The sequence below is a fragment of the Oncorhynchus kisutch genome, linkage group LG28 (assembly GCF_002021735.2).
Source record: "Oncorhynchus kisutch isolate 150728-3 linkage group LG28, Okis_V2, whole genome shotgun sequence".
In the NCBI taxonomy this organism is placed as follows: domain Eukaryota; kingdom Metazoa; phylum Chordata; class Actinopteri; order Salmoniformes; family Salmonidae; genus Oncorhynchus; species Oncorhynchus kisutch.
In genome coordinates, this window is record NC_034201.2 from 49,124,452 (window position 1) to 49,142,297 (window position 17,846).

Here is a 17,846-nt window from a genome sequence, read left to right on the forward strand (position 1 = left end):
TGTTAACGTTATGGTGTTTATAGATGTACAACAACGTGTTGTTAACGTTATGGTGTTTATAGACGTACAACAATGTGTTGTTAACGTCACATTATGGTGTTTATAGACGTACAACAACGTGTTGTTAACGTCACGTTATGGTGTTTATAGACGTACAACAACGTGTTGTTAACGTCACTTTATGGTGTTTATAGACGTACAACAACGTGTTGTTACCGTCGCGTTATGGTGTTTATAGACGTACAACAACGTGTTGTTAACGTTATGGTGTTTATAGACGTACAACAACGTGTTGTTAACGTCATGTTATGGTGTTTATAGACGTACAACAACGTGTTGTTAACATCACGTTATGGTGTTTATAGACGTACAACAACGTGTTGTTAACGTCACATTATGGTGTTTATAGACGTACAACAACGTTTTGTTAACGTTGCGTTATGGTGTTTATAGACGTACAACAACATGTTGTTAACGTCACGTTATGGTGTTTATAGACGTACAACAACGTGTTGTTAACGTTATGGTGTTTATAGACGTACAACAACGTGTTGTTAACGTCATGTTATGGTGTTTATAGACGTACAACAACGTGTTGTTAACATCACGTTATGGTGTTTATAGACGTACAACAACGTGTTGTTAACGTCACATTATGGTGTTTATAGACGTACAACAACGTTTTGTTCACGTTATGGTGTTTATAGACGTACAACAACGTGTTGTTAACGTTATGGTGTTTATAGACGTACAACAACGTGTTGTTAACGTTATGGTGTTTATAGACGTACAACAACGTGTTGTTAACGTTATGGTGTTTATAGACGTACAACAACGTGTTGTTAACGTCATGGTGTTTATAGACGTACAACAATGTGTTGTTAACGTCACATTATGGTGTTTATAGACGTACAACAACGTGTTGTTAACGTCACGTTATGGTGTTTATAGACGTACAACAATGTGTTGTTAACGTTATGGTGTTTATAGACGTACAACAACGTGTTGTTAACGTCACGGTATGGTGTTTATAGACGTACAACAACGTGTTGTTAACGTCACGTTATGGTGTTTGAGAACTTTATGCTTTGCAGAATAATCATTGTAGAATTGCTCCATCAGGGCTGTCTTGGTTTTTCAACTTGGTATCTTGTAGTCTGGTTCTAGATATGCCATTAGGGTATTAGGGTATAGTGTAGCCAACAGGAGGAGGGGGGTCTAGGTATAGTGTAGCCAGGAGGAGGGTCTAGGTATAGTGTAGCCAGGAGGAGGTTCTAGGTATAGTGTAGCCAGGAGGAGGGTCTAGGTATAGTGTAGCCAGGAGGAGGGTCTAGGTATAGTGTAGCCAGGAGGAGGGTCTAGGTATAGTGTAGCCAGGAGGAGGGTCTAGGTATAGTGTAGCCAGGAGGAGGGTCTAGGTATAGTGTAGCCAGGAGGAGGGTCTAGGCATAGTGTAGCCAGGAGGAGGGTCTAGGCATAGTGTAGCCAACAGGAGGAGGGGGGTCTAGGTATAGTGTAGCCAGGAAGAGGGTCTAGGTATAGTGTAGCCAGGAGGAGGGTCTAGGCATAGTGTAGCCAATAGGAGGAGGAGGGTCTAGGTATAGTGTAGCCAGGAGGAGGGTCTAGGTATAGTGTAGCCAATAGGAAGCTGACATCATCTACCAACTGCTGCATATCAACTGCAATCATTTCTGTAATCAGCTGGGTCTCCCGGTGCCTCCCTTCCAGCACCTGTGTAGCAACCTTGCAATATTTTGCGTTTCTCCTTCTCATTTAACTTGTCGAAGTATTAACCTCGTGGAATTCGATATTTTGAACATTGAGATATTAAAGACGATCAGAAGCAGAGAAGAATATAAAGGAGTGAAAGAGACTGGGGTTTTACGTCAGAAGTTAATGGTTCTCTGTAGAAAGACTGATGACTTTGGAATGTGTTGGGTGGACGGGAGGAGAGCAACGTGTTGATATAGGGGAGACGGATGGACATCTGTGGATTAGGTGAAGGAGGGGTTGAGGTCAGGAGGTGAGGTCAGATACCCTGAAGGGAGTAATAAGGATTTAGCATCCTGCTACTCTTTTCCTGTTGAACCATAAGATGTAAGGATTGGAGAGAAGGAGGACGACTTAAGTGGAATATATATATCTGTGATGGGAGAACTGTTGGGTTGTCTGAATTACAGCTGTACAGAACCTTTGGAGTTTTGTGATGACGGCACTGTGTTTTTAAAAACTGTACAAAAAAATATGGATTTTTCCTAAACGTTAATGATCCCAAATGTGCTTTAAATATTTAAACATCATAGTTTGGAAATCCCGTTGTTAGTCTATACTGCCCATGATATGCCGTTGAAGTCAGAAGTTTACATACACCTTAGTCAAATACATTTAAACTCAGTTTTTTCACAATTCCTGGCATTTAATCCTCGTAAAAATTCCCTGTCTTAAGTCAGTTAGGATCACCACTTTATTTTAAGAATGTGAAATTTCAGAATAACAGTAGAGAGAAGGATTTATTTCAGCTCTTATTTCATTCATCACATTCCCTGTGGGTTAAAGGTTTACATACACTGAATTTGTATTTGGTAGCATTGCCTTTAAATTGTTTAACTTGGGTCAAACATTTTGGGTAATCATCCACAACCTCCCCACAATAAGTTGGGTGAATTTTGGCCCATTCCTTCTTACAGAGCTGGTGTAACTGAGTCAGGTTTGTAGGCCTCCTTGCTCACACACGCTTTTTCAGTTCTGCCCACAAATGTTCTATAGGGTTGAGGTCAGGGCTTTGTGATGCCACTCCAATACCTTGACTTTGTTGTCCTTAAGCCATTTTGCTACAACTTTGGAAGTATGCTTAGTGTCCTTGTTCATTTGGAAGACGCATTTGCGACCAAGCTTTAACTTCCTGACTTATGTCTTGAGATGTTGCTTCAATATATCCACAGAATTTTCCAGCCTCATGATGCCATCTATTTTGTGAAGAGCACCAGTCCCTCCTGCAGCAAAGCACCCCCACAGCATGATGCTGCCACCCCGTGCTTCACGGTTGGGATGGTGTTCTTTGGCTTGCAAGCCTCCCCCTTTTTCCTCCAAACATAACAATGGTCATTATGGCCAAACAGTTCTATTTTTGTTTCATCAGACCAAAGGACATTTCTTCAAAAAGTCCGATCTTTGTCTCCATGTGCAGTTGCAAACCATAGTCTGTTTTTTTTATGGCGGTTTTGGAGCAGTGTCTTCTTCCTTGCTGAGCGGCCTTTCAGGTTATGTCGATATAGGACTCGTTTTTACTGTGGATATAGATACTTTTGTACCTGTTTCCTCCAGCATCTTCACAAGGTCCTTTGCTGTTGTTCTGGGACTGATTTGCACTTTATTCTTGGTCAAGTCTTCTTGGATATGATGCTACAAGTTTGGCACACCTGTATTTGAGGAGTTTCTCCCATTCTTCTCTGCAGATCCTCTCAAGCTCTGTCAGGTTGGATGTTGAGCGTCGCTGCACAGCTATTTTCAGGTCTCTCCAGAGAAGTTTGGTCGGGTTCAAGTCCGGGCTCTGGCTGGGCCACTCAAGGACATTTATAGACTTGTCCTGAAGTCACTCTTGCGTTGTGTAGGCTGTGTGCTTAGGGTCGTTGTCCTGTTGGAAGGTGAACCTTCGCCCCAGTTTGAGGTCCTGAGTGCTCTGGACCAGGTTTTCATCACGGATCTCTCTGTACTTTTCTCCTTTCATCTTTCCCTCGATTCTGACTGGTCTCTCAGTCCCTGCTGCTTAAAAACATCCCCACAGCATGATGCTGTCACCACCATGTTTCACCGTAGGGATGGTGCCAGTTTTCCTCCGGATGTGATGCTTGACATTCAGGCAAAAGAGTTCAATCTTGGTTTCATCAGACCAGAGAATCTTGTTTCTCATGGCCTGAGAGTCCTTTAGGTGCCTTTTGGCAAACTCCAAGTGGACTGTCATGTGCCTTTTACTGAGGATTGGCTTCTGTCTGGGCACTCTATCATGAAGGCCTGATTGGTGGAGTGCTGCAGAGATGGTTGTCCTTCTGGAAGGTTCTACCATCTCCATAGAGTAACTCCGGAGCTCTGTCAGAGTGACCATTGGGTTCTTGATCACCTCCCTGACCAAGGCCCTTCTCCTCCGATTGCTCAGTTTGGCTGGTGGGCCAGCTCTAGGAAGTTCTTGATACAGACAGGAAACGGTTGAGTGTGAAAAACCCAGCAGCGCTGCAGTTCTTGACACACTCAAACCGGCGAGCCTTGCACCTACTACCATACTCTGTTCAAAGGCACTTAAACATTTAGTCTTGTCCCAATTCACCCTCTGAACATACACAATCCATGTCTCAATCACCCCCCCCCAGGTCTTATTTCTTAAATATACACACAAATATATAGAAATATATACACATTGAAAGAGAACATAATCCAAATAGTCATCAGACTAAGCTAAACTAAACTAAACTAAACTAAGCTAAGCTAAGCTAAACTAAACTAAGCTAAACTAAGCTAAACTAAACTAAACTAAGCTAAACTAAGCTAAACTAAACTAAGCTAAGCTAAGCTAAGCTAAACTAAGCTAAGCTAAACTAAGCTAAACTAAGCTAAACTAAACTGTAACATCTATCTCTGAACACCAATCCAGTTTTGATTTCTATTTGCCATATATTTTTCAACTATACTGTGATGTTTCACAAAAAGTTTGTTTTGAATCTGGTGTCGTTTTGTGTATCAGTTCATAAACTACAGTAGGGTTGCACATTTTGGGGAATATTCAGAGGTGGAAACTTTCCGTGGGAATTAACGGGAATATATGGCAATTAACAGAAATATGAAAATGAAAATGAATATTAAAACCATTTATAAAATATATATATGTGTTTTTGCATATATATATTTGGAGAAACATAAACCTTTTACTTCATAAGTAATTGCAAATGATTAAATCCTTCCAATAGAAATAAAAAAAACGATTTAGTTGAATTGAACCTAAAATTAAATGAGATGACTCTTCACATGGGATGATTTCACTGAACAACAAGTTAAAGGGAATATTGAATGATACCCAAAAAATGTTTTCAACAAAATTATAGTCTAGAAACTAAAGCTTTGGTTGTCTTCCTCTCAGGCTTCCATGTCTTCTCCATGGATCTCCTCAATGTCCGCCTCTTGAACATCAGACTCTGAGACCTCGTCTTCACTGTCACTTTCCAACCTTGTTGAGGATGGCTCGTTGTCAGGCTCAAAAAGCCAAACATTTGCCCGGATGGCCACCAATTTTTCAACCCTTGTAATGGTCAGCGTGCTTTGGTGTGTGTGTTCCCAAACTAGGACCAGTTGCGCTCTGAGGCGGCTGATGTTGGTGGGATTTGGAGGATGATGGAGGCAACAGAGGAAAGAGCCTCAGATCCACAAAGTCCCTTCTACCAGGTGGCTGATGAGATATGTTGGCACGACTGCCATATTGCTTCTCCATCCCAAAGCCCTTGCTTGGAAGTGTACTTCGCCAGACTGCCAAGATACTTGACCTCATCCAGGCCAAGGTGGCGAGACACGGTAGTGATAACTCCACAGGCCTTGTTGATCTCTAAACCAGACAGGATGCTCTTGCCAGCATACTTGGGGTCCAACATGCTGCGGTGTGGTTGGGCTTCAGGCAGTCTTCAAGCTTTTTGATGTTTTTCAGAACTGCAGTTTCCTCTGCTTAGAGCAACAGTGAAGTGGGCAGGGCAATACGGATTTCTTCTCTTACATCTGCAGGCAGAGTCTGAACATTAGACAGGATGGCATTGTCTCTCTCAATCTGTGCAATGTCTACTGCTATAGGTTTCAGGAGTTTCAGGCTGCTTACCACTCTCTCCCAAAATACATCATCTAGGAGGATCCTTTTGATGGAGCTGTCCATATTGCCAGACTGTGATATGGCCATTTCTTGGAGAGATTCCTTCCCCTCCAGGAGACTGTCAAACATGATGAGAACACCACCCCAATGGGTGTTGCTGGGCAGCTTCATTGTGGTGCTCTTATTCTTCTCACTTTGTTTTGTGAGGTAGATTTCTGCTATAACTTGAAGACCCTTCACATACCTAACCATTTCCTTGGCTCTCTTGTTTTCAGTGCCAAGATGTCCTTGAGGAGCAGATTCAATGCATGAGCAGTACAGCCAATAGGTGTGATGTGAGGGTAGGACTCCTCCACTTTAGACAAGCAGCCTTCATGTTCGCAGCATTGTCTGTCACCAGTGCAAATACCTTCTGTGGTCCAAGGTCATTGATGCCTGCCTTCAGCTCATCTGCAATGTAGAGACCTGTGTGTCAGTTGTCCCTTGTGTCTGTGCTCTTGTAGAACACTGGTTGAGGGGTGGAGATGATGTAGTTAATTATTCCTTGCCCACAAACATTTGACCACCCATCAGAGATGATTGCAATACAGTCTGCTTTCTCTATGATTTGCTTGACCTTCACTTGAACTCTGTTGAACTCTGCATCCAGCAAATGAGTAGATAAAGCATGTCTGGTTGGAGGGGTGTATGCTGGGCGAAGAACTTTCAAAAATCTCTTCCGATACACATAGTCTGTGAGCATCAGAGGTGAACCAGTTGCATATACACCTCGAGAAAGATATTAATCTACGTTCCTCCATTGAGTCAAAAACATTTATGAATCCAGGAGGACCATGAGCTGTTGCTATCGATAAGGTGTCTGATTCATCATTTACACCTTGAATAGAAGTAGAGGGACTTTTGTCAGAGGTTGCTTGATTGTCAGCACTGAGGGAACTTTATGCACTTGGCCAGATGATTCTGCATCTTTGTTGCATTCTTCACATATGATTTGGCACAATATTTACAAAATGTACACAGCGTTTCCTTCTACATTAGCTGCAATGAAATGTCTCCACACATCAGATAGTACCCGTGGCAGTTTCCTGTAAAGATTAGAAAAACATGAGTAAAAAACCCAAATACAATTCCATGTACAGATAAATAGTTAAGCAGTTAGATTAAATAACTCCTTTGTAAGATAAATGTTTTACAATGAAACATGTATGGAAACAGGTGAAATAACACTCCTCAGTTAGCAGGCTCAAGCAAGCTAAAACCCACATGGTAGCAAACACTGACTAGCAGATTGTTAACAAAGAACTGATTTACTATTTAACAAAAAATCTTGTATGTCAAATAAAATATATTCACCCATACCCAGTATCAAAACTTACCAGAAAGCATGTAGTCCTTGGCTCAGACAATGTAATAGTGTGGGCTCAATAGCATCTCATTAGTGTGCAAGATCTTGAGAATCAGCTGTACATGTGATGGAAGAATGCACTGTGTGTGCAGAGGTTTTCAATTCCCCAAAATATGCCACAAGACCTAGAGTTGCCTTATGTGTATCCCTACAAAAAAGGTTCACTGTTACAAGCTACATTTTTAGCAAAATGAATTTAAGCAAAATTCCCAGGCTTAGCTTCCCAGGCTTAGCTTCCCAGGCTTAGCTTCCCAGGCTTAGCTTCCCAGGCTTAGCTTCCCACGCTTAGCTTCCCAGGCTTAGCTTCCCAGGCTTAGCTTCCCATGAAAAATTTGCGGAAATTTCCCAGGTTTCCGACCCTTTGCAACACTGTATGTGCCATGGAATCGGTGGAACTATTTTGCAATAAATGTTTTGGTCCTTAATTAAAAAATGTTGGGAAAGTTATCAGAACTTAACAAACCTAATCAACCATGAATGATTTCACATTATTCCCAGTATGCGACGGACAATGAAAGGTAGGTGAATGAAAAGCAGCAAGGTCACACCAGATCCTCTGCAGTATTAGACGTTTCTCCAGGTCCCCGTGCAAGTTCAATACTGTCCACTAGGGGCAACGCCAGCGCATATTACCATCTAGTAGGCTGGCGGCTTGTTAGTGTGGCGGGGGATAGAGAAAGAGCTTAAAGTGCCACTGCTCTGAGGATCCTAGTTTCAATCCCAGGGGTGCTAGGTACTCATTTAGTCCCCTTACAAATGTTGAACACTGCAGTGAGACCTTTAGATCAGAAATGGTTCTGTTTGTGTTGTGTCACCAGGTGTGGTCCATGTTCACAGCCATCCTGAGGAAGAGTGTGAGGAACCTTCAGACCAGCACAGAGGTGGGCCTCATACAACAGGTCTTGTTCAAGCTGAGCTCTGTGGACGACATGATCGCAGGTAGGGGAACACACACACACACACACACACACACACACACACACACACACACACACACACAAAGAAAGTGGTATAGAATATAATAGTCAATTGACCTCCAAGCTAGACTGACTAGACATTACTAGACCAGACTAGACCAGACTAGACCAGACTAGACATTACTAACCTGACAAGACCAGACTAGACCTGACTAGACCTGACTAGACATTACTAGACCTGACTAGACATTACTAGACCTGACTAGACCTGACTAGACATTACTATCCCTGACTAGACATTACTATCCCTGACTAGACATTACTATCCCTGACTAGACATGACTAGATATTACTAGCCCTGACTAGACATTACTAGACATTACTAGCCCTGACTAGACATTACTAGACCTGACTAGCCCTGTCTAGGCCTTCCCATGTCTGGAAGACACTGCCATCAGACACACATAACTGCACCACCTATCACACTTTCACAAAAAACTTGAAGACATGGGTAAAGGTCAATCAGATTTGTGAACATAATCCCTAGCTGTGTGTTGTCGCTTTCCATGTTGTCTGTAGCTTCTGAGGTCTGGAAACGCTTTTATGGGTTTTGTCTTGTTGCCTTTTGTTCTGTCTGTATGCTACGTCTTGCTTGTTCTATGTTGTTCTGTCTATATGCTACGTCTTGCTTGTTCTATGTTGTTCTGTCTATATGCTACGTCTTGCTTGTTCTATGTTGTTCTGTCTGTATGCTACGTCTTGCTTGTTCTATGTTGTTCTGTCTGTATGCTACGTCTTGCTTGTTCTATGTTGTTCTGTCTATATGCTACGTCTTGCTTGTTCTATGTTGTTCTGTCTGTATGCTACATCTTGCTTGTTCTATGTTGTTCTGTCTGTATGCTACGTCTTGCTTTGTTGGCTAAAACCTGCACTAGCCCAGACTAGACATTACTAGCCCTGACTAGACATTACTAGCCCTGACTAGACATTACTAGCCCTGACTAGACATTACTAGCCCTGACTTTTTTCTCCCTGTGTGTGTGTGTAGATCTGTTAGTGGATATGCTGGGGGTGATGGCCAGCTACAGTATAACAGTGAAGGAGCTGAAACTTCTCTTCAGTATGCTGAGGGGAGACAACGGTATCTGGGTGAGTTAACCTGGGGTGGGGGGGGGGGTGACGGAGCCTGTGTGCAGCTAAGCTGTTTGGGTTGGGCTTGAGTTAACCTGGGGGGGGGGGGCTGGGTTGCGTGACTATCTGTGGGGAAGCTGGGCTGGGTGAGTTAACCTGGGGGGGGGGCTGGGTTGCGGAAGCTGGGCTGGGTGAGTTAACCTGGGGGGGGGGGGGGGGCTGGGTGAGACAACGTTGAAGGGCTGTGCTGATTTGAGGAGAGGAGGTGACATTGGGGTGTGGAGAGGGGGTTGAGGGGAGAGGTCCAGTGTTCACAGACAGATATTTAAAGATCTACAGCAACAACAGTACTCCTCCCTCTCTCCTCCCCCTGTCCTCCTCAACACCATCTATCTATCCATCCATCTATCCCTCACCCTGTCCCCCAATTTCTCTCCTTCATCTCTCCCCTTCATCTCTCCCCTTCATCTCTCCTCCCTCTCTCATTCATCTTTCTTCCATCTGTCCTTCATCTCTCCTCCATCTCTCCTCCATCTCTCCTCCATCTTTCCTTTCTCCTTCATCTCTCCTCCCTCTCTCATTCATCTTTCTTCCATCTGTCCTTCATCTCTCCTCCATCTCTCCTCCATCTTTCCTTTTCTCCTTCATCTCTCCTCCATCCCTCCTTCATCTCTCTTTCATCTTTCCTTTTTCTCCTTCATCTCTCCTCCATCACTCCTTTATCTTGCATCCATCTCTCCTTCATCTGGCCTTTATCTGGCCTCCATCTCTCCTCCATCTCTCCTTTATCTGGCCTCCATCTCTCCTCCATCTCTCCTCCATCTTTCCTTCATCTCTCCTTCATCTCTCCTTCATCTCTCCTCCATCTTTCCTTCATCTCTCCTCCATCTCTCCTCCATCTCTCCTTTATCTAGCTTCCATCTCTCCTCCATCTCTCCTTCATCTCTCCTTTATCTAGCTTCCATCTCTCCTCCATCTCTCCTCCATCTCTCATCCATCTTTCCTTCATCTCTCCTCCATCTTTCCTTCATCTCTCCTCCATCTCTCCTTCATCTCTCCTCCATCTCTCCTTCATCTCTCCTTCATCTCTACTCCATCTCTCCTTCATCTCCCCTTCATCTCTCCTTCATCTCTCCTTCATCTCTCCTCCATCTCTCCTTCATCTTTCCTTCATCTCTCCTTCATCTCTCCTCCATCTCTCCTTCATCTCTCCTCCATCTTTCCTTCATCTCTCCTCCATCTCTCCTTTATCTGGCCTCCATCTCTCCTTCATCTCTCTTTCATCGCTCCTTCATCTCTCCCCTTCATCTCTCCTCCCTCTCCCCTCCGGGGATAGATTTGTTAGGGGGTTGCCATGGTATTGATAAGCTGTTACCAGAGGCAGGCAGAGGTGATTGACAGCTTATTGATCCAATAGGGTTGTTGTAGGGCCGATGATGTCCCACTGTGGTATTCTCCTATCCTCATTCTGTGTCTGTGCTTTGTTAGGAATGTCACAAACTCCCCTGATTCATCTAACTTCCTCCTGTTTCATCCTGTCCTCCTCTTCTCCCTGTTATCCACACCTCTTCTCCTCTTCTTCTCTCTCCTCCTCCTTTCCTCTCCTCCCTCTTCTCCCTCCTATCCTCCTCTTCTTCTCCTCCTCCTTTCCTCTCCTTCTCTCCTCCTCTTTCTCCTTCTCCTCTCCTCTTCTCCCTCCCTTCCTCTTCTCTTCTCCTTATTCCTCTCCCTCTCTCTGATCCCTTCTCCTCTCCTTCTCTCTCATCACTCTCTCCTCTCCTCCTCTCCTCTCCTCTCTCATCACACTCGTCTTTCTACTTCCTCTCCCCCTCTCCACCTCCTCTCCCCCTCTCCTCCTCCTCTCCCCTCCCCTGCTCCGCTCTCCCATCCCCCTCCAGCCTAGACATTCTATCAAGTTGTTGTCTGTGTTGAACCTGATGCCTCAGAGACACGGTCCAGACACCTTCTTCAACTTCCCTGGTCGCAGTGCAGCGGTAAGAGACACACACACACACACCTGTCCATGTTGTGTAGTGATCGCCTCCCTTCCATATATTCTAAGCCAAGTAGTCACGTAATACACACAGACATCCTAAACAGATGAATAGTCATCTTTGCATATCGTTTCACACAGACGAAGAGTCATCTTTGCATATCGTTTCACACAGACAAAGAGTCATTTTTCAACCAGGTAAAAGAGACAGTTGTTTGGTGCTAGGTTCCTGTTGGTGACTTGATAGACTTGTGATTGGCAGATGATGTGTTGTCTGTGATTGTGATTGGTTTATGATGTGTTGTCTGTGATTGTGATTGGTTTATGATGTGTTGTCTGTGATTGTGATTGGCTGATGGTGTGTTCTGTCTCCTCTCCCAGGCCATAGCGTTGCCTCCCATCGCTAAGTGGCCTTACCAGAACGGCTTCACTCTCAACACCTGGTTCAGACAAGATCCCCTCAACAACATCAATGTAGACAAGGACAAACCATACCTTTACTGGTGAGAACTACAACCTAACTCAACCTAACCGCAACCTAAACTAACCTAACCTCAACTAACTGAACCTCAACCTAACCTCAACCTAACCTCAACCTAACCTAACCAAACCTCAAACTAAGCTCAACCTAAACTAACCTCAAACTAAACTAACCTAACCTCAAGTAACCGAACCTCAACCTCAACCTAACCAAACCTTAACCTAACTCAATCAAACCTTAACCTAACTCAACCTAACCTCAACCTAAGCTCAACCTAAACTAACCTCAATCTAAACTAACCAAACCTCAACCTAACCTAACCTCAACCTAACCGAACCTCAACCGAACCTCAACCTAAAACCTCAACCTAAACTAACCGAACCTCAACTAACCGAACCTCAATCTAACCTCAACTAACTGAACCTCAACCTAACCTCAAGTAACCAAACCTGAACCTCAACCTAACCGAACCTCAACCTAACCTCAACCTAAACTAACCGAACCTCAACCTAACCTAAACTAACCGAACCTCAACCTAACCTCAAGTAACCTAACCTCAACCTAACCTCAAGTAACTGAACCTCAACCTAACCTTAACCTAACTCAACCTAACCTTAACCTAACCTCAACCTAACCTCAAGTAACTGAACCTCAACCTAACCTCAACCTAACCTAACCAAACCTCAACCTAACCTCAACCTAACCTCAACCTAACTCAACCTAACCAAACCTCAACCAAACCTAACCTCAAACTTAACCTAACCTAACCTCAACCAAACCTAATATCTCTACTGCTGTACATTCTGAACTGATCACTCTAATATCTCTACTGCTGTACATTCTGAACTGATCACTCTAATATCTCTACTGCTGTACATTCTGAACTGATCACTCTAATATCTCTACTGCTGTACATTCTGAACTGATCACTCTAATATCTCTACTGCTGTACATTCTGAACTGATCACTCTAATATCTCTACTGCTGTACATTCTGAACTGATCACTCTAATATCTCTACTGCTGTACATTCTGAACTGATCACTCTAATATCTCTACTGCTGTACATTCTGAACTGACCACTCTAATATCTCTACTGCTGTACATTCTGAACTGACCACTCTAATATCTCTACTGCTGTATATTCTGAACTGATCACTCTAATACCTCTACTGCTCTACATTCTGAACTGATCACTCTAATATCTCTACTGCTGTACATTCTGAACTGATCACTCTAATATCTCTACTGCTGTACATTCTGAACTGATCACTCTAATATCTCTACTGCTGTACATTCTGAACTGATCACTCTAATATCTCTACTGCTGTACATTCTGAACTGATCACTCTAATATCTCTACTGCTGTACATTCTGAACTGATCACTCTAATATCTCTACTGCTGTACATTCTGAACTGATCACTCTAATATCTCTACTGCTGTACATTCTGAACTGATCACTCTAATATCTCTACTGCTGTACATTCTGAACTGATCACTCTAATACCTCTACTGCTCTACATTCTGAACTGATCACTCTAATATCTCTACTGCTGTACATTCTGAACTGATCACTCTAATATCTCTACTGCTGTACATTCTGAACTGATCACTCTAATATCTCTACTGCTGTACATTCTGAACTGATCACTCTAATATCTCTACTGCTGTACATTCTGAACTGATCACTCTAATATCTCTACTGCTGTACATTCTGAACTGATCACTCTAATATCTCTACTGCTGTACATTCTGAACTGATCACTCTAATACCTCTACTGCTCTACATTCTGAACTGATCACTCTAATATCTCTACTGCTGTACATTCTGAACTGATCACTCTAATACCTCTACTGCTGTACATTCTGAACTGATCACTCTAATATCTCTACTGCTGTACATTCTGAACTGATCACTCTAATATCTCTACTGCTGTACATTCTGAACTGATCACTCTAATATCTCTACTGCTGTACATTCTGAACTGATCACTCTAATACCTCTACTGCTCTACATTCTGAACTGATCACTCTAATATCTCTACTGCTGTACATTCTGAACTGATCACTCTAATATCTCTACTGCTGTACATTCTGAACTGATCACTCTAATATCTCTACTGCTGTACATTCTGAACTGATCTTGTGGACATTCTCCAGGTGTCCATACGTATAATATATTTACTGTTACTGTGTAGACTACATACATGTACAGTTGAAGTCGGAAGTTTACATACACCTTAGCCAAATACATTTAAACTCAGTTTTTCACAATTCCTAACATTTAATCCTAGTGAAAATTCCCTGTCTTAGGGTCAGTTAGTATCACCACTTCATTTTAAGAATGTGAAATGTCAGAATAATAGTAGAGAGAATTATTTATTTCAGCTTTTATTTCTTTCATCACATTCCCAGTGGGTCAGAAGTTTACATACACTCAATTAGTATTTGGTAGCATTGCCTTTAAATTGTTTAACTTGGGTCAAACGTTTTGGCTAGCCTTCCACAAGCTTCCCACAATAAGTTGGGTGAATGTTGGCCCATTCCTCCTGACAGAGCTGGTGTAACTGAGTCAGGTTTGTAGGTCTCCTTGCTCGCACATGCTTTTTCAGTTCTGCCCACAAATTAACTATAGGATTGAGGTCAGGGCTTTGTGATGGCCACTCCAATACCTTGACTTTATTGTCCTTAAGCCATTTTGTCACAATGAAGTTTGCTTGGGGTCATTGTCCATTTGGAAGACCCATTTGCGACCAAGCTTTAACTTCCTAACTGATGTCTTGAGATGTTGCTTCAATATATCCACATAGTAAACCGTCCTCATGATGCCATCTATTTTGTGAAGTGCACCAGCCCCTCCTGCAGCAAAGCACCCCCACAACATGATGCTGCCACCCCCATGCTTTACGGTTGGGATGGTGTTCTTCGGCTCTAAGCCTCCCCCTTTTTCCACCAAACATTATGGCCAAACAGTTCTATTTTTGTTTCATTTCTCCAAAAAGTACGATCTTTGTCCCCATGTGCAGTTGGAAACCGTAGTCTGGCTTTTTTATGGTGGTTTTGGAGCAGTGGCTTCTCCCTTGCTTAGTGGCCTTTCAAGTTAATGTCGATATAGGACTCAATTTACTGTTGATATAGATACGGTTGTACCTGTTTCCTCCAGCATCTTCACAAGGTCCTTTGCTGTTGTTCTGGGATTGATTTGCACTTTTCACACCAAAGTACGTTCATCTCTAGGAGACAGAAGTGAGGTCTGAGGTCTTGGCTGATTTTTGGGGGATTTTCCCATGATGTCAAGCATAGAGGCACTGAGTTTGAAGGTAGGCCTTGAAATACATCCACAGATACACCTTCAATTGACTCAAATGATGTCAATTAGCCTATCATAAACTTCTAAAGCCATGACATCATTTTCTGGAATTTTCCAAGCTGTTTAAAGGCACAGTCAACTTAGTGTATGTAAACTTCTAACCCACTGGAATTGTGATACAGTGAATTATAAGTGAAATAATCTGTCTGTAAACAATTGTTGGACAAATGACTTGTGTCATGCACAAAGTAGATGTCCTAACTGACTTGCCAAAACTATAGTTTATTAACAAGAAATGTATGGAGTGGTTGATAAATGAGTTAAGTGTCTGTATATTTCCGACTTCAACTGTAGATAGCATGTGATTACTGCTATTGTAATGGCTTTCTTCCGTCGAAGGAGGAGCGGACCAAAATGCAGCGTGATGGTTACTCATGTTCTTTAATGAAAAAATGAACGATACAAGAACTAACTAAATATACAAAAACAACAAACGGAATGTGAAAACCTATACAGCCTATCTGGTGACAACTAACACAAAGACAGGAACAATCACCCACAAACACACAGTGAAACCCAGGCTAACTAAATATGGTTCCCAATCAGAGACAACGAGAATCACCTGACTCTGATTGAGAACCGCCTCAGGCAGCCATAGACTATGCTAGACACCCCTACTAAGCCACAATCCCAATACCTACTAAAACCCCAATACCACAACACAACACAAAATAACCCCATGTCACACCCTGGCCTGACCAAATAAATATATAAACACAAAATACTAAGACCAGGGTGTGACAGAACCCCCCCCCCCCCCCCAAGGCTATTTGGGTTGTTAATCAGATTTGTCTTGCCGTTTTTGATTTCTTATTTTTTCCCAATAAAATAATAATAAAAATAAAATGTCAAACAATTAAAATGCCAGTAACATAAACACCTGCTATAACACCTGCTATAACGCCTGCTATAACACCTGCTATAACGCCTGCTATAACACCTGCTATAACACCTGCTATAACACCTGCTATAACACCTGCTATAACACCTGCTATAACACCTGCTATAACACCTGCTATAACACCTGCTATAACACCTGCTATAACACCTGCTATAACACCTGCTATAACGCCTGCTATAACACCTGCTATAACACCTGCTATAACACCTGCTATAACACCTGCTATAACACCTGCTATAACACCTGCTATAACACCTGCTATAACACCTGCTATAACGCCTGCTATAACGCCTGCTATAACACCTGCTATAACACCTGCTATAACACCTGCTATAACGCCTGCTATAACACCTGCTATAACACCTGCTATAACACCTGCTATAACACCTGCTATAACGCCTGCTATAACGCCTGCTATAACGCCTGCTATAACGCCTGCTATAACGCCTGCTATAACGCCTGCTATAACGCCTGCTATAACACCTGCTACAACACCTGCTACAACACCTGCTACAACACCTGCTACAACACCTGCTATAACGCCTGCTATAACACCTGCTATAACGCCTGCTATAACGCCTGCTATAACGCCTGCTATAACGCCTGCTATAACGCCTGCTATAACGCCTGCTATAACGCCTGCTATAACACCTGCTATAACACCTGCTATAACGCCTGCTATAACACCTGCTAAAACACCTGCTAAAACACCTGCTAAAACACCTGCTAAAACACCTGCTAAAACACCTGCTAAACTGTATATGCAACCAATACACTTTGATTTGAACCTAACCTAAATATCACCTAACCTCAAACTAACTTTAACCTAATCTTAATCTAACCTAACCTCAACCTCCACCTAATCTTAACCCTTGTGTTGTTTTCAGGGTAAAACATATATATATGACTCGCCACTATGTTTAACAGCAGAGAAAACCCCCTAAATGTCTTGAAATTGTACGACTTTTCCTCAACATTGAGAAAAGGTCTCCTTTGTTCATGAAGACACAGCGATTGTCTTAAGGGTCATTTTTGACCCGGCCGTTATAAAATAATTTACACACCACAAATACACACACACACACACACACACACACACACACACACACACACACACACACACACACACACACACACACACACACACACACACACACACACAGACAATAAGAAATCAAGTACAAGGGGAGCATACAGAATGTTAAGACTACACACAGGCTAACCTAAACCCAACAACAAATTATACATCTGCTGAGTCAAATGGGGATAGAGATGGAAAATAGAAGGGGGAGAGAGAGAGAATGGGAATTCATTTGTCACTGATTTTATTAATGGATCAAACTGTCATCTCAAAATAAGTGAATAAACTCCGGAAACAAACACAATCCAGACATAATTTAACAGTGGATTAGTAAAAACATGGTTTTAAATGTCAGGTGAGTCCATTAGGGATCGGGCAGTTGTTTGGACGCCTCGGCCCAGGGGGGGGGGGGGGCAACGTTAGAGGTGGCTGTTAGCCACAGTCACGCTTCATTAGCTATGACCTTTCATTACAGCTACCTCTCACTCTCGTTCAGTCTCTCACTCTCTCTCTCTCAAGCTTCACATGCTCACAGAAATCTCTGTTTGAGTTTATAGACAGACAGACAGACAGACAGACAGTGTTATAACAGGTAGTTACTACAGTAGATTATAACAGGTAGTTACTACAGTAGATTATAACAGGTAGTTACTACAGTAGATTATATCAGGTAGTGGTCACAACCAGAGTTGTGTCAGAGATACGGCTATGTCCTGAATGGGTC

The 17,846-nt window shown here is 42.7% G+C and overlaps 1 pseudogene; it reads left to right on the forward strand.

Moving 5' to 3' along the window:
* LOC109881527 (neurobeachin-like) overlaps window positions 1-17,846 on the forward strand; it is a 266,536-nt pseudogene that overhangs the window by 63,521 nt on the left and 185,169 nt on the right.